General features: G+C 61.1%; 1 protein-coding gene across 2 annotated transcripts in view; it reads right to left on the bottom strand.

The window, feature by feature from the left end:
• The window catches only part of ZBTB46 (zinc finger and BTB domain containing 46), a 61,994-nt gene extending 55,229 nt beyond the window's left edge, over nt 1-6,765 (bottom strand). For both annotated transcript variants that reach the window (XM_081097364.1, XM_081097363.1), the window contains exon 1: nt 6,565-6,765. The gene's annotated coding sequence lies outside the window, so the exon portion shown is untranslated. The remainder of the gene's footprint in view (nt 1-6,564) is intronic.
• Between the last annotated feature and the right edge of the window lie 10,683 nt (nt 6,766-17,448).

Here is a 17,448-nt window from a genome sequence, read left to right as displayed (position 1 = left end):
GGGGGCTGTCACAGATGCACCGTGGACAGCATGTCTGCTGATGATTTCTGGAAAGTTCTCCACACACTCTGAGGCTGACGAGAAGAAAAGTCTTCACACACAAAAATAAAAAAAGAAATAAAAAAAAGCAAAGTCTTCACACAGAATGGCAGCCACGAGCTCATAGAGGGACAGGTTCCTGCATCAGCACAGACAACGGCCACGACCACACCCTCACGGAGAGCACAGGCGCTGCTGTTTCTGGAGTCGCCGTGAACAACCAGAAACGAAAGCAAAAGTGACCACTGTCACCAGCAGGTGCCACTCACGCTGTGACCCCGGAGGCGTCTCTCCAAGGAACTTCGCTCAGACAAGAGCCTCCGCTCTGGTCTGACAAGGGTCCCGACTCCCTGAGCTGCCCTTTGGGAATCAAACGCTACACACACACACACACACACACACACACACACACACGCACACACGCCAGCAACAGCTGCTCCAGGTCGGGGAGAGGGCGCCTGCGGGATGCTGCCCAGACGTCCAGCCAGGGACCCTCCTGGGTGGCCCCAGCACTCCCCACGGGGCACCGTCCTCACTCAGGGCCTGACAAGAACTTACGTCCGTAACTTTCTCTGATCTCAGAAGGTTTGTACAGAAAAACCATCACCTCTACTTGTTACTCAGCAGGGAATTCTCTCTCCTAACATCTTAGAGAAGTGGAGAGAGTGCTGATGGAGAGGAGCCGCGAGATGCCCGCGCCAGGCAGGGACCACGGAGGGCAGCGCCTGTCCCTGATCAACCTGAAGCCCTGCCTGGCTGCCCTGTGTGCAACAGGCTGTGCCCGAGACTCCGGGCCACGTGCCCTGAACCCAGAGGCACTCCCAACGTCAACTCCTACTGGGAGGACGCCGAGGTGGCCCCGAGCACGCTGCCTAGTCCACGCAGCCGGAGGGGGTGCGGCCAGAGCTGGGACCAGGACACGGAGCTCCTGCCTGGCTGTGGCCGTCGCTCCCCAGACAGTCGAGTGTTTCACAGCTGCATCCTCCTCTCTCTGTCCCGACTCCTGTAGTGGCCTTGCTCCTCCAGGGATGTGGGCCCATGTGGCTGCAGAGTGCTTGGCTCGAGGCTGCTGGCCACCAGGCTGGCCGGAACCTGGGGCTTTTAGTGCAGACGGGAGGGTTCAGGTGCCATGAGGATGCATTAGAGGCTAGAGCAGCCGTGGGCAAACTACGGCCCGCGGGCCGGATCCGGCCCGTTTGAAATGAATAAAAAAAAGACCGTACCCTTTTATGTAATGATGTTTACTTTGAATTTATATTAGTTCACACAAACACTCCATCCATGCTTTTGTTCCAGCCCTCCGGCCCAGTTTAAGAACCCATTGTGGCCCTCGAGTCAAAAAGTTTGCCCACCCCTGGGCTAGAGGCTTGGGGTGGTCTCCAGCTAAGTGCCTGGTTGCCCTGGACAGGCAGCGGCCAGTCCGAGCGAGACTTTAAGCCCCAGAGCTCCTCTGAGGATAAGACAAGCATCTGACCATCTCACCACCCCTCCCCCTCTCCCCAGGCTCCCAGCCCCCCCACCCCTCACCGACCTCTCCTGGCTGCAGGGCCCCCTCCCGGTCCCGCTGCCCCTCCCCCACAATGCTGTTTCAAATTGGCCCGGCCCACCCTTCTCAGGATCAGCTCTGCCCATCACCCCAGTGCCCAAGGGCAGGCCCCCTCTCTGCAAAACTACCCGGGTGTTAGGCAGGTGCCACTCACCTCACACGCTGCTCCCACCAGGCAGGGCCAGTAGATTGCGTGTGTGCACTTCTAGAAAGCCTATCCAGCTGCATCTGTGTCCCCCCACCCCCACCCCCCACCCCCTCGTCTCCCAGAAACCCAGGGCCAGCCCTGACATTTCTTTTTTTTTTCAAATATATATTTTATTGATTTTTTACAGAGAGGAAGGGAGAGGGATAGAGAGTTAGAAACATCGATGAGAGAGAAACATCCATCAGCTGCCTCCTGCACATTCCCTACTGGGGATGTGCCCGCAACCCAGGTACATGCCCTTGACCGGAATCGAACCTGGGACCCTTGAGTCCACGGGCTGACTGACAGCCTATCCACTGAGCCAAACCGGTTAGGGCAGCCCTGACATTTCTTTATAACCCAGCACAGCCCCTGAGCCTGGTCCCTTGGGGGGGGGGGGTTGTCACAGGGAAGCAGGGCTGGAGGGCAACGGCGCCCTCAGGCGTTGGCAGACTTGTTCTTCTGCCCAGTGAGGAGCCATGGCTTATCTTCCACGCCCCAGGCGTGTCCCTACAACTGAGCACTTACTGTGGACCTGAGCCAATGACCACCCCACATCCACTCCTCACCGAGGCAGCTCTTTGCACTTGAGACCCTTACACCCTCCGGGTGCGGCCCAAGGCGCAGGTGCCTTCCTTCTGCTCCAGGAAGATGGAAGGCGGGCAGGCCCGGGGCACCACTCAGCGAGGCAGGGCCCCGTCTTCCACGAGGCAGGGCCCCGTCTTCCGAGCAGCAGGTGCAATCACATGGAAGGAGAGATGAAGCAAAGAGGGAAACAAAAGTGTCTGACAAACACCTGTGTCCCAGGCGAGTGGCCATGCTGCCCAAACTTTACCTAAATAAGGACATTTTAAAAAGCAATCATTCCCACACATATGTGGGCCCCTTCAGCTCTGTGGGTAATTAGAAACGACAGAGACGCCACCTGCTGAAAGGGAAAGCGAGGGGGAGAGGGGCCGGCACAGCAGGTCCCGCTGAGGGAGCAGACGGGAGGCCCCTGAACCAGGAAAGGCCGCTCCTCTGAGGACGAGGACGAGGACGAGGCGTGGTCTGTGCGCACTGACAGCTTTGGAAGGCCACCGACCCCAGGGCCAGGCAGCCCCGGGAAAGCCGCCCGGCCAGGTCCTGCTTTCCCATAGCCCTGTTCTCGGCAACACCAGCCAGGCTGCTCCACGGCTGGACGTGGGGCTGGTGCTGGGCAGGGTGGGGCGGCCGTGTTGTTAGAGACTCGGACAACCCCTTGTCCGCTGGCGATCTACACTCTGTCCCTGAACTGCTGGGCCCTTTCTCATGCCACAGCAGAGGGTCCTGTGCCCCATCCGGCAGCCCCAGCCCCTGCAGGAACGCCGCCCCGCCCTGGTCTGAGGCTGGGCCACAGCAGGTCCCGGGTAAGGCCAAAGGACTGTCATGAATAAGAAATCCTGGGAATGTGTCTCATCTGATTCAAAAAACACATCTGTCAAAATGCAAAACCTCTATAAATGCTGTTGAAAAATACACCAACATTGTTTCTCAACTTTCTGCTCTAAAATATCTAGGTTAGTAATTTTTTTAAATCCCAAAAGTGATGTTTAGAAATATTTAGTGCCCTGGCTGGGTGACTCAGTTGGTTGGAGTGTGGTCCTGTACACTGGAAGGTTATGAGTTCAATTTCTGGTCAGGGTACATAACGAGGTTGCGGGTTTGATCCCTTGTCAGGGTGCGTACGTGAGGCAATCCATTGATGTTTCTCTCTCACATCTATGTTTCTTTCTCCCCCTCTTTCTCTCTCTCCCCCTTCCTCTCTCTGGAAAAAAAAATCAATAAAAGGTACCCTCGGGTGGGATTTAAAAGCACATACTTAGTAATGTTTAAACCTACATGAGAGCCAAGTGGCAGGGCAGACAGACACTGACCAGAAATGGTTACATAAATCATATGCCGGGGTCACGTTTGAGCACCAGCCTTTTTATTCTTCTGTGGAATGAACACCAGCACAGGCCCGCACTGCCACCACTAACCAGCGAACACAGGCAGTACGCATATGGGTATGCAAAGCGCACAGCACTGAAGCTAGAATCGCAGGAAAGGGGGAATTGCTGCTGATGTTGCGGCCCTAGACCCTGACCACACCGACCACAGCAAAGCCATAGCGAGAGCCGAGGACACGAGGACCAGGATGAGAACAGGAAAGCCATGTTGCAAAGACTTAACGGAGCCGGTGGCCTCAGCAGAGATTGTCCTCATGCGCTTATCTTGGCAGACAGGCCACCGAAGCGAACGTGTAGCCACAACAAGAATCTCCCCTGTTCACAGGGGAAGTCTTGGCCATCTCCTATCACTCAGCCGACTTCAGGGTAAAATTCGTTAAGTCAGAGAGAAGAAAAAGCCTGCATTTTTTCTGATCACATGAGTTGGGCAGGAACATAAGCCCCAGAGTGTGGGGACAAGAGGACAGTAGTTTCTAGAACTCTCCTGGCACCTTGACAGCAGCCAGGAGGGCACTGCGCACCAAGCCCCTGCAGAGGGAGGCACGAGCGCCAGCTCCAGGCTCGGCGACCTTCCTGAACCCCTCGCACTAAGTGGGTCTGCTCAGCCCTTGGCGGCTGGTCTCAGACCTCTGGTGGAGAACAAAGCTGGGGAGCCTACAGCTGTCCCAGAAACACAGACCGCAGGGACACAGTGGCCCAATTTCCCTTAATTTGAAAAACTCCACAAAAGGACAATGTTGGAAAGTTCACTCTGTTAAAATTTAATTCAGCTTAACATGTTTGTAAACAATACCTCATCCAGTGATAACCGCCCATCACCCTCAGGACACTTCCTCCAGGGCCCTGTCTGCCTCCACCTTCCGGTGCTAACGTGAGACAGAGGAGCTGGGGTGTAAGGGGCCAGGGGCACCCTGATGCCTCTGCTGGCACCAGCCAGCCTCCCCACACCGGGAAGGAGCTGTGAAGCGTCTGCGCACAGCAAACACAACACTGCCAAACCTGGACAGAGCGCATCTCATCCAACCGCAGCGAAAGGCTGCGTGCGCCATGTCCACGCGAGGCTGCGCATGCTGTCCTGGCGTGAGGAGGGCTGGGTCTGGGGTTTGTGAACAGCCTAGCCAAAGTACATTCCACCACTTCCCAAAGAACTCTCACAATGACCCTCCCCGCTCCTCTCCAGTCATGGATGTGGAAATGACTACTGGCTTTTAAGGGGACACAATGTTTAAGTTCCTCCTTCAATCTTCAGTAACTTCTGCTTAAATATGCCTGTCATTTGCTAAACCCTTTCTGGAATAACAAGGCATCCCAAAGTGTCAGTTGAAAACATCTGAAGCTATCAGAAACTATGCCCAACGGAAGGGTTCCACTTTGGTCAAATACTATTGTTTACTTCATTATTCACGTAAAAAGGAAACTTCCATACATTTCCTTCTGATGAAAAACTATTTTCCATTCTCAAAGAGTGGAAACATTGCCTCGTGCAGGCAGCAGGCGGGCCAGCAACAGAGAGCCCACAGTCTGTTCCCCAGCCGGGAAGTTCCCTCTGATAATAGATCCAATAAGAAAGATTCTACAACCAGGACAGTGTAAGTGCGCCTCAGTACTTGGCGCACAGGTGTCTGCGCCCAGCCGGTGCCGATCAGCATTCCTTTAAACAATGCGGGTGATAATCTTGCCCTGTGATCCAGGACAACTGCATCGCTGAGATTGCAGCAGGGAAAGCTGAGGAAATTCGCTGACAATCTCAAACTTTCTTTTGTTTATATTTCCTCGGTCTCAGAAAATACCTGTTCTTTGCCCCATTTGGTTTCCACCCAGGCTCCTCGCTTTGGTTAAGCCCTATGTGCGAGGTCCTTTAAACCAACACATAATGAATTTGCCAGCGGGGCTGAGGGTACCCCAACTAGCCAGAGCCCTCTGCCTGGCGTAGAAAATCCCCCATCTGACGTTGGGATTGAGTTGTCAGATACGGACTCCTGCTACCCTGTGAAACTGACATGTCTATTTACAAAGAAACAAAGACACTGCTCGCTGTGGACCCCATCCCTCGGCCCGCCCCGTCGGCTCCGCGCACCCCTCGCCACTCTGGGTGCCTCGTCCCCTCCAGCTCCTCTAGCCACCCGGCCCCCAGGCCCCAGAGCCCAGATTCAGCCGGTAATTAAAATGGAGACGAGGACGGTGCCGGCTTCAGGGGGAGACAATGACCCCCAAGGCCGGGCAAAGCGCGGGGACCCTCCCGCACCCATCTCCCGCAGTTCCGGCTGTTGGCAAACTCGGCGCGGGCGGGTCCGGGTGCGGCTCGGAGGCGCGGGCGGGGGGTGCGAGGGACGGCGCGGGCGAGGGGTGCCAGGATGCCCCCGGGACATCTCCTGGGGCCGGGCGTTGACGCAGCAGAAATTACCAGCTGGAAAATTCCCCTTTCGGAGGTGACGGGGGAGGGACCGCGGCGGCGGCGGCGACAGGAGGCGCGCAGGGCGAGGGGCATGGGGCAGTCCCGCCGCTGCCAACGCCTCGGCGAGCAGCCCCGCGGGGACACCGCACCGCTCCCCCCGCCCCGCCCCACGCCACCTGAGCTCGGGGACTGGTGGAGGCCGGGCCGGGGTCGCTACCAGAGCCGCCGGAGCCAAAGCCAGAGCGCCCAGATCGCCGCCGGGAGGGCGCCCCCGCGGGGTGGGGCGCGGCGGGCGCTGGGCGGCCGGTGGCGGTGACGCGCCCGGGCTCCAAGCGGCCCCGGCTCCGAGCGGCCCCGGTCCGGCCCCCGCCCGGCCCAACCGCGACACGCCGGTCGGCCGCACGGACAATGAGCCAGCGCCGCTTACCTGTGACCCCATGGGGCGCGGGCGAGGGCAGGCGCTGCGGCCGCCGGACCGGAGCCGGTGATCGCCGCCGCCGCCACCGGGCGAGCGCTGCGTCCGGGCAGGTCTGAGATGCGAGCTCGCCTCTGCTGCTCCGTCCGTTTGTCCGTCAGTCCGTCCGTCAGGCCGGCGCGCGCCCCCGCGCCCGCTCCAACCCCGCGGCCCCCGCCGCCCGCGCGCGCCCCGCCTGCGGACCCCGACCCCGCCCCCGGCGCGCGCCCGCCGCTGCTGATTGGCCCGCGCCGCGCCCCGGCCTCGGCCACCGCCCCGGGCCCCGCCTCCGCCGGCCCGGCCGCGCGCCCCGCTGTTCTCTCGACCCCCCGCTCGGCGCGGCGGAGCGGGAGGGGGCGCGGCGGGGGTCGGTCCGCCTACGTCCCCGCTCGGAGCGGCCGGACAGCGGAAGTGCGGGCAGAGGCTCGCTGGGCATTGTGGGTAGCCCCCTCCCCTGGGCAGGCGGGGCGGGGGCGGCGCGGCGGGGGTCTCCAGGCACCCGCGCCGCTTCCCGCAGCTCGGCACAGCCGAGACCCCCGGCGGGAGACTCGGGTCGGCGAGGGCACCCAGCCCCTGTCCGATGAGCGCACCGGCGTAGCCCCGCGCGTCAGTGACTCAGAGGCGCGGTCTCCGGGCCACAGGCTGTCCGCGCTCATCGACGCGCTGCGCGGCGCGCGTCTGGAAAACTTCGCGACTTACCCCGCGCCCAGGCGGCTCTGCGGGCCCCGCTCTGCGCAACCAGTGTGCTCCCACGGCCCGTGCCCTTGTGCAATCTGGGGGCCTGGGCACAGCACGCCGGCGCCGTCGGGGGAGCCTGAGCGCGCCCCGGGAGAGACGCGCCTAGGGGAGCGGGCCACGTCACTGTGCATGTCGCTGGGGCTTGGGTTTGACCAACTAAGGAGCACCGGCGGCCACACGCAGTGGTCCTTCCCGCCACTTGGTTTGTCCGGTGGGGTGAGGGGCCCGCACTCCTCGCATGCGATCACGAGCGCCGCTTCCCGGAGGGGCCTGCGCGTCCCTGCTCCCCCACGCTGTCCTCGAGCCCTGGGGCAGGCGTCATGGGAATCGTGGCCCCGCATTCCTGGCTGGCCTGTGCGGGGCCAAAGGCCACTTCGCTTCCTCTCCCGGGCGCGGCAGTGGGAAGGGAGGTGAGCCTGTGGCTGGCCAGCAGCGCAGGGGAGTCCAGCAAGACCAGCTATCCAATGGGGAGGCGCCCTGCCTCCCTGCGGGCCCTGCGCCGCGGAATTCCTGGGGAGGTGGGAGGCGGCGGGCCATTATGGATGCTTTCTCAGGATGTGAAGGAGGCATTCACTGGCTGCAGTGGGAGGGCAGGTCGGGTGGGCGGGGGTGGGGTGGAATTCTGGAGTGAACAAGCGGAACGTGGGTCTGGCAGCCAGCGATGGACGGCCGGGACACTCCCTTCGCTCCCGGCGGTGCCTGTGAGTGGCTGTGCAGACAGCGCTGCTCGCTTGCAGCCCCCTCCCCCGCCTTTCTCTGGAGGACCCTCTCAGCCACATCCTCCTGGTCTGGAAGAACAGGTCCCAGTATCCTGGGCCTGGGCTCAACTGCCCTGGCCCGTGGCTGCATCTAGGCCTCCAGGAGGGTCACCTGCTTCCTCCCTTTGAAGGGACAGAGGTCTTTCTGCAAGTGTCCCCCACCTGCCTACCTGGGCACAAGTGTAGTCTCAGAGGATAGGTGGCCAGGGAGCCTGGGGCAGCTTGCGGACCCCCCAAACCTAGGAGAGCCTAATCCCTGATGCCTCCCTGCCTCCCACAGTTTCTCCTAGGAGAGCTAAACGGACCCACACTCCAAGAACAGCCTTGCTGGCGAGCCGTCCGCTGTTCAGCTGCCCTGGTTGGAGCACACAGTGGTTCAGGCGTTGCTCGGGAGGCCTGCCCACGGGAACCAAGCCTTGTCTCTCCAGGCCCATCCCACCTGCCAGCTGGTGGAAAGCCTTGCTGAGTTCTAGAGTGAGTCCCCAGGGCTCTGAGCCCCTCTCCTCACTCCCTTACCCTGCATGATGATGAATGAAGGTTCCTCCCTCCCTACAGCAGCCTTGCCAGTGATTATGGATTAAGACTCCCACTTTTCTGCTCCAAGAACCAACAGAAGGGCAAGTAGCCTGAAGATGAAGCTGATACACCAAAAGGCAGGATCAAAAACAGTCCCAGAGAGCGCTGAACAACCCATGCCTAAAGTCCACCCTATCTCTAGACGTTTATTGTTCTGTGAGTTAATAACACCCTTTACCATTTAAAAAAAGAGGAGCAACCTGGCCGGTGTGGTTTAGTGGTTGAGCATCCACCCATGAACCAGGAGATCACGGTTGGATTCCTGGTCAAGGGCACATGTCTGGGTTTCAGGCTCGATCCCCAGTTGGGGTGTACAGGAAGCACCCCATCAATTGTTTTTCTCTCATTGATGTTTCTCTCCCCCCCCCTCTTTAAAACCAATAAAAATATCTACTTAAAGAAAAGAAAAGTCATAGCAGCAGCTAGGCGCCTGGAGCCAGCTCAGTGCCTCTAGTCTGACGGGGAGGTGCCGCAGCCCCGCCCCGGGGACCCCCACTCATTAGTGTCCAGCACTAGCTAAGTTGATACAGGACCCGGCAGATGCCAGGCTAGGTGGCAAAGCCTCCTCTCTTGCTGGGGTCCCCTAAACCCTGCTGAAGGCGACATGCACTGCCCTCGGCCTGGCCCAGACCCCAGAAGGGATCTGTGCCTGACCACAGCCAGCCCTCACTGTCCATGGATGGGAGGCCTCGGGGAAGGCAGAAGCAGCTCTGGGAACAGATGAGGACCAAGGGTGTGGGGTTGGCCGCAGTGATGCTTTTTGGCCAGGGCACCCAGTATCCAGGGCCAGCAGGGCCAGTGCATGGGTGTCTGGGAGGGCCCAAGGGCTAAGGTACCTGCCACGATGAGCTCTGGCTAAGCTTGGGGACAAGCCCGATGGACGACCGGACTCTGTGCTGCTGAAGGCTGCGTGGCGGTCACTCTGGAAACGCATTCCCAGCCACGCGGGTGAGTGTGGAACCTGCCCAAGGGACACCCTGATGCCTGGGGGGTGGGGGACGGTCTGGGTCCTGGAGAGAACGAGTATCAGCAGGCCAGGGCTAGGCTCACGGACCAAGGCCCAGAAGCCCCTCGGGTTCACAGAAGCACTTGCCAACGGCAGCCCCCAGAGCATGTTACCCACCTCCTACAGACCAGGCCTCTGGCGGACAGGCTCAGTGGATGAGCCACATGGCCAACAGGCCTCCCAGAGGGTCCTGGCACAGCCTCCGCCCTGTGCTCACAGCCCCCGCCCTGTGCTCACAGCCCCCTGCCTGCCCTCCAACCCCACATGGCTTCAGGGGGCAGAGGAGCTGAAGGGGACCCAGCCCTGTGCCCCATGTGGGTGTTCTGCTGCCACGGAGAGAGAGCAAGGACCCGCCTTCCAGGTCCCAGCTGGGAAGCAGAGCCTCGGAGGAGCTTTGGGAAAGATGATGAGATGATGAGAGGGACAGCAAAGATTCCTCCAAATGTTCCCTCCTAGGGTCCCCTGGTGAACCCCGCCAGGGCCAATGCCACACGCCCCACCTTCTCCCAGGGCACAGCTTCCCCATCACTCCCACTGGGTTGTTGTTTTTGTAAATATATTTTTATTGATTTCAGAGAGGAAGGGAGAGGGAGAGAGAGAGAGATAGAAACATCAGTGATGAGAGAGAATCACGGATCGGCTGGGTTTTCTAAAACCACCATCACTGGTCATGGAATCTGCCTGTTTCATCTCCAGCCGTCCCCATGGCAACAGCCCTGGGAGTCCTGCCTCTCCCCAGGAACTGCCCAGAACCTGTGCCTGCCCTCTCCAAGCCCCTGCTGGAAGCCTCCGGGGAGGGCGCAAGGCTGAGGGCCGGCAGAGAGAAGACAGCAGGCCTGTGGGCCCGGGGCTGCCGGTAGGAACCCCCTCTGCACATCCTCCTGGGTCCTGCAGGCCACAGGAGCGGCGGAGGGCAGCAGAGCCCCACCCTGAGGCAGAGCCTGTCTGCTGCCAGCTGGCCCTGCCCTCCTGCTGGGCCTCCCAGAGACCACCCTCCAGAGCTGCTCTGGGCCAGGGGCTACCGGCCAACCCATGGCAGCCCCACCCCACAGTCCTCCTGGCCTGCGCCCCTGCCAAGCCCCAACTGCCACTCCAGCTGCCACCGCCAACTGTCGCCCCGTCTCTATTCCAAGTCTCACCCCCAACCGTCCTTCCAACAGGCTGCTCCAACTGCCAGCCCCTTCCTTCCTGAGCCTGGCTCCCTCCACCCCCCAGGCCCTGGCATGAGGGCTCTGCATTCCAGACCTTCCCTCCAGGACAGGCTGGGCATCACCTACCGTGTGCCCAGGAGGGTTAGTGTAGAGGATAGGGACAGAATGCAGGAGAAGGGGCTGGGAGCTGAGGGCCACCGACAGAGGCGGGGGAGGGAGAGGGCAGGGCCACAGGGAGGAGGCCGGGGGCAGTGCCAGCTGCAGCGAAGACCAGAGCAGGGTGCAGGACAGTCAGAGCCTAGTCTGGGCCCGCCTGGGGGCTACGAGTGGTGCTGGGGCCTGTACTCTGAGGGTTTGTGAGCAGCTCAGCCTGACCAGCATCCTTGGCCTGGCAGTGGTCAGGAAGGCACTCGTCTCTCCAGCCAGGCCTCTCTCCAGGCCATCAGCCTTCCACAGCCTCAGGTGCTGCCAACAGGCCCTGCCCCCCTGCTGGGCCTCCCAAGACCACCCTGGCGCCCTGCGTGGACCTGGTCCCTTTCTCCCTGACCTCTGGCCACCTCTAGAGCCTTAGTCTTGGCCTTGCTGCCACCCTGGACCCTGTGCGGCCTCCCTGATCCCCGCTCTCCTCCACATGGGCCTCCACCTGCTTCTGCTGGGCACTGAGCAGGCACCCTACCCGAGCTGGTCCTAGCCAGGCAGAGCCGGAAGACACTGCCGCCTATGGCAGGTGCGGGCCTGGGGCTGTAATTCCATCTCAGGCGGGTTCTGGAAACTGGGAGGCGGCAGGGGACCAACCTGGAGCAGGGTAAGTGGACCGGGGCTCAGTCCCTGCTGGAGGCCACAGCTGCTCCCCAGGCCGGGCTCACATTGCAGAAGCTGCTGATCGCTGCCGATAGCCATGCAGGTGAAAGGGACACCACGCTCCTCAGTGTCCAGAGCTGCTGGACTGGGACATGGGGGGGGGCGGTCATATCCGCAGAGCCAGACCGGTGTGATCCTGGGAAGAGGAGGGAGACGGCACATTTGCTGGGGAACTACTGACAGGTCTTCCTCACCGGCGTTCTGGTCATGTGCCCAGAGGACCTCAGGAAACGGGACTGCCATGTGGCATCTCAGAGCAGAAGGGCAGTAACAGAGAAATTGGTAACATCCAATCTCATCTAAGAAAAGTGGATGCGGGGGTCTCAGTGTTGACAGACAATGTGGGGAGACTGACGCCGGGAAGGGGCCCATGGAACTCTGTGCTTGGCAATGCTCCAGCTGCAGATCTAAATCTCGCCAAAGAAAAGGTTTCTTTTTCAAAAGCAAAACCTTCAAAACCCAACCAATCATCAACCAAGACCTCAAGCCTCCTCCTCAGGCCCCAGTGTCGGGTGTCCACCAGCCTCCCGCAATGTGCTTTGTGCAGGAGTGTCCACGCCGCTGCGTCCCGCATGCCTTTGCCCATGCCTCTGAGTCAGGCCAGCTCTGGGCTCTGGGCAGGAGCTGGCCGGGCCCAAGCCTCAGGAATGAGGACAGGAGCTTCTGGAGGGGCGTGCGGGCCTTGGCTGTGGAGGTGGGAGGACCGAGACCCTGAGGATCGTCCAAGGCCCCGGCCGTCACGCGGGCGAGCAGGCTGCAGGCTGCCACTGGCCGAGAAGACAGCAGGGCTACCAACGAAGACTTCAAAACAGGAGGCAGACAGCCTAATAACGGCTCCTAGGGGCCCTGCCAGGAGCAAACGCAGGAGGTGAGGGGAAGCCCAGCGAAGTGGCTGACTGTCTTCAGGACAGGGAGCCGGAGGGGGCCACCAGGTGCCAGGTGCGGAGGGAGGCCAGGGCTTCAGGTTCAGCGTGAGTTGGGGAGGCCTGGAAGGGCATGGAGCTGGCCTGGGTCCCCATGACAAAGGGGATCCCTCCCTGCCGTCACTGGGACAGTGGTGTTGAGGTGAAGAGAGGTCATTGATAGTGGGGTGACCTCCGGGCACTCTCCCTCCTTCTCACTGGGGCTTTCAGACTGTCACTGGGGCAGGGGCCAGGGCAGAGCCCACTCGGGACCCTTGGGCCCCAGGCAGCTCCCACAGCTGGGCCTGGAGGAAATGCGGTCTCGGATTCCTGGCCCAGACCCCAGCTGGCCCGGCCTCCCTTCACAATGATCCCCAACCTCTGACCCCAACAGCCCTCCCAGGATTCTCTCCCCTGGCCGGCTGAAGGTGGGTACCAGGGTCTGTTCTCTGGGCCTTGGGGTCCTCATTAAGATGGGTGAGGTGGTCCTGGTCGGTGTGCCAAGTGGTAAGAGCATTGGCCTGTGCACCAAAGGGTTTCAGGTTCAATTCCCAGTCAAGGTCACATGTCTGGGTTGCAGATTCGATCTCCCACCTGGTAGGGGCTCCTGCGGGAGGCATCCAATGGAGGTTTCTCTGTCTCTCTCTCTGTCTCCCACCGTTCCACTCTCTCTAAAAATCAATGGAAAAAATATCTTTGGGTGAAGATTAACAACAACAACAACAAAAAGATGGGGCAAGGTGACCTCTAGTCCTTCCCAGGTGGGACCAGCCCTGGATGGACACTCCCTTCCCCCTGCGGCTTCAGGATGAAGTCAGCCCTCACCCCTAACTAGGGTGCTACCTCCCAGGGAAGCCAGCACAGCCCTGCCTCGGGGTCCCCTCCAGGTCAGCACAGCCAGAAGGGAGGAGGAAACATCTGAAATGAAATAGAAAACTGCTTCCTCCCCCCATCATGGATGGCTGGGCATCCCTCACCCCTGCCTCCCAGCCTGCTCAATGCCCTCCCCACCCATCCTCCAAGCTGCTCCTGAGCTGACCTCAGGACCCCCAAATTCCAAGCCTGCACACCCTGCTGGGATGAGAGAGCGCACACACTTCGGCCTCTGCTCACCACCAGCTTTGTGTGCCCAGCAGGCCAGCACTCAAGTACAGCGACCCTCGCCCACCCCAGGGCCTCCGCTCCTACTGTCTCCTGCACCTGGAATGCCCGCCCTGCGCCCTCACCCAGTGACTCTCTGTCCCTCAGCCCTCACTCCCAGCCCTGTTCCCCCCGCCCCCGCCACCCCCACCCCTGTCCCGGAGAGGACCCACTTAGAGCCCTGCTGCTGGCCACACCCCTGCGCTGTTTGTCCCCCCCCCCCCCCCCCCCCCCCGCTCCATGTCTGTCCCCCTTGGTGTCCTGGTTCTGCAGGCTCGGGGCCAGCCTGGCCAGGCTGCGATCCTCACCAGCTGTGTGATTGGGGTCACTCACTCCTCTGAGTGTCAGTTTGCACCTGAAGAACCTACTGATAGAGCTTAGCAGGCTGAGCAAGTGGCACAACACAGAGCAGCCCCAGGCGCTCCCTTTGTCAGCATTATTGTCCTAAGAAGGGTAGGAGGGTAGCCAACACCGGAGAGGAAGAGAGGCAGAGAGGCCGCCGGCGAAGGGTGCAGGGCTGGCGGACCGGACCGAGAGGGGCTCTGGCTTTCTGCTGCATTTTCTGCGGGGGTGTGGGCTGGAGCTGCCCAGAGCTGACAGACCCCGGGAGAGGTCAGCTGGAGGAGAGGTCATGCTGGCCTGGGAGAGGGCATCTTCCCAGGGTGTGGGGTGTAGCGTAGTGACTGACCGTCACCATAGGCTCAGGTAGGGCTGGAGGGGGAATCCAGGGTGAGGAACTGGAGGGGCCCAGGACCTTGGCCAAGGCCTTGGGAAAAGGGGATGTCCTGCCCAGGGGGTCAGTGGTGGAAGGAGCTGGAAGGAGGAACCTTCCCACCTGGTGTGACCACCTCACCTCACATCACCGACCCTGCCAGGGTCCAGGGCTGCTCTGAGCCCCTGCCCTGGGTCACGTCAGCACTGTGCCATCAGGATGGCAGGGAGTCCTCAAGAACCAGGTTTACCGGCTACAGTTGCTACAGGCAGCCGTGTGGGGCTCTAGTCCCTCCTCCCCTGAGGGTCCTGGTGCCTGGGTGGTTTTGAAAACCAGAGACTGGAGGTCTTATCAGATCACAGGTTTTCCTGAGGAAGGAAGGGTGGGTGTGGGCCTATGGGTTGGAGTGCCTGCTCTGGGCGTGCCTGGCCTGGTGGAGGGCACATACGCTGCCCATCCCCCCCTAGGGGACCCCAGCCCAAGACCCAGCCCCACCGTGGACAAACAGACCCCAAAAGCTGGACAGACCTGGTAGGCAGGAGCTCAAATGCCAGGAATCCCTTGCGGGGGTGGGGGGGGGGGGGGCACTCCATGAAACCATGGGCAAATTCTAGCATTTCTGAGAGACTCCATGGTGCCATCAGAGCCTCAGGGGACCGATGACCAGCGAAAACCACAGGGTGCCCACTGGCATCGCACTTAGCTTCACCTGAAACCACATGCTCAAGTGTTCAAAGCCTCCTCGTTTGCAATAACCCCAAACTGGAAGAACCCACATACCCATCACCATAGTGCAGGCGAATGAAGTGTGGCCTGCCACCCGTGGAATATCACAGCCGCTACTATGAGCCACATGGACTCCCGGCGCCATGCAGACACCACAGTGTGTCACGGGCGGGGGGGGGGGTGCGGGGGGAGGAACAGAGCTGCTTCCCAGACAGACCACCCCAGAGGAGTTAATAGGATCAAACAGTGGCGACCTTTGGATGTGGGCCCAGGGGGCCCCCAGGGCTGGCAGTGCTCCTGGTTTCTTATCTGGGTGCTGGTGACAAGACAAGTTCAGTTTCGGATGCTCACTGAGCATGTTCCTAATGGGTGTGCACTCTTCCATATGTATGTGGTCTTCAATCCAGTTACACAAAACCCTCCACTGACCCCCCTGGAGGGAGGCGAGTGTCCGGGGTCCTCTGCTCCCCTCCAGCATCTCCAGGACCCTCGTGCAGGGAGCAGGCTGATGGGGTTAGCAGGGGGCAGGGAGGGCAGCAGACAGCAGCCCCTGGTGAGGCTCTGGGGCCCTTCCTACCTGTGGGGACTGAGGCTGGAGCAGGCGCAGGCCAGGCTGACTGCCCAGGGCTGCCTCAGCCTCTCTCTAAATTAGGCCAGAGGAGCCACAGGGTGGGATCCGCAGCCAAGCAGATGAGGCCAGGCGGATGCGCTCACCCTGCTGGAGCCTGGCCTGCTGGCCTTGGAGCCAGCAGACAAGACTGCCCACCACCCACTGGCCAGGAGGGCCTCCCGCCCCCTCCCTCCGGCCTCGACCCCTTCCTCTACCCCTTCCTCTTCCAGAGGCCCTGGGGTTATTTTTAACTCAGCTGAGCTGCCTGCACAGAAGGTGGACAAAGGGGGGCCAGCAGCTGCCTTCCTGTCCCCCCCTCCTGGGGGCCAGGCTTTCTGGGGGGACTGGTCATTCTTGACACTAGAGGGGAAACAGCACTCCATCCCACATGTAGAGACATACACAGAAGCCACACAGATCCCCAGGACTCAGACACACGCCCGGTACAGATTCTAACACACTCGTTGGCAGGCGCAGGCAACATGCCAGACACACAGATTCAGAAGACACGCAGACAGACATGCACTCAGCCCTCCCCAGGCACCTAGCCCTGGAGACACACAACACACGGGCAGACACACACCCACAGGTGTCCAAAGGCCACCAGCTGGGGCGGTAGGAGGACCCTCAGGTCCGGTTCATAGATTGATGTGGGGAAGGGCCCACAGTTGGAGGTACTCAGCCCCCTCTGTCCTGCTCCCCAAGAACCAGTGAAATTTCCCTGCAGCCCACATGGGGTCCCTCAGCTTCCTTCCCACCTAAGACCCCATGATGAGGGGCAGGGCTAGAGCTGAACTGAGTCCCACCCCTCTCCCTCACATGCTCACTCACAGGCTCAGGACTGGAAACCCGGGAGAGACAGGGAGGCAGTTTGTGGAGAGGTGCCTCGGGGCATGCCCTTCCTTTCCCTGCACCCCACTTCCCCTCTCCTCCCCCAGCCTTTGTTTGGTGGAGCAGCTAGCCCCCACCCCACTGCCCTGGAAAAACCCCAGGTGCTGGGCTGGGGCCTCTGTCCCCTGCATCCGGGCCCAGGGGGTGGAGGGAGCTGGGGAGTGGAGGGAGCTCAGGACCCAGTGGTAAGGGCGGCCGGCTGACGTCCAACTCCCCTCCACACCCACACCCGCACATCCACCCTGGAGGCCCCAGGGATGGAGGAGGGTGGGGAGCCGGCCTGGAGGACAGGACATCCTCTTGGCAGGACACAGGACGCCAGGCCGGAGGTTCCAGCCCCAGTCAAGGCCACAGGGGGAAAAGGTCAGTGGGGCCTGGGGCTTACCACTTCCAAGATGGACCAGCCCCTCAGCCAGCCTAAGTGACTGAGCAGTGACTTGGAGGACAGCAAAGCCAGTGCCAATGAGATACCCTGACCCCCCCGAGGCCCCACCTTGGCCAGCCAGGGTGTGGAGCACCCACACACTCACCCCAGTGGCACCAGCCCCAGGAGAGCATGGGAGAGACACGGTCACACAACCTGGGGAACCTCCACTCGTAGGCTTGCCTTTACCTCCTGCTGGGAGCCCGCTCCTCAGGTGAATCCTGGGCACCCTGCTCTAGGGGGTAGGCCTCAGCCTGATCTTGGCCCTCCCTCACTCAGGACAGGAACCCAGGGACAGTCTAGCTGGGGAAGGCCATGGGGACCCCTTGCTCCTGCACCTCTCCTATGGAGAGCCACAGAGC

The sequence above is a fragment of the Myotis nattereri genome (genome assembly GCF_964212035.1).
Source record: "Myotis nattereri genome assembly, chromosome: 8".
Taxonomy (NCBI): domain Eukaryota; kingdom Metazoa; phylum Chordata; class Mammalia; order Chiroptera; family Vespertilionidae; genus Myotis; species Myotis nattereri.
This window is presented reverse-complemented; position numbering and strand designations above follow the sequence as displayed.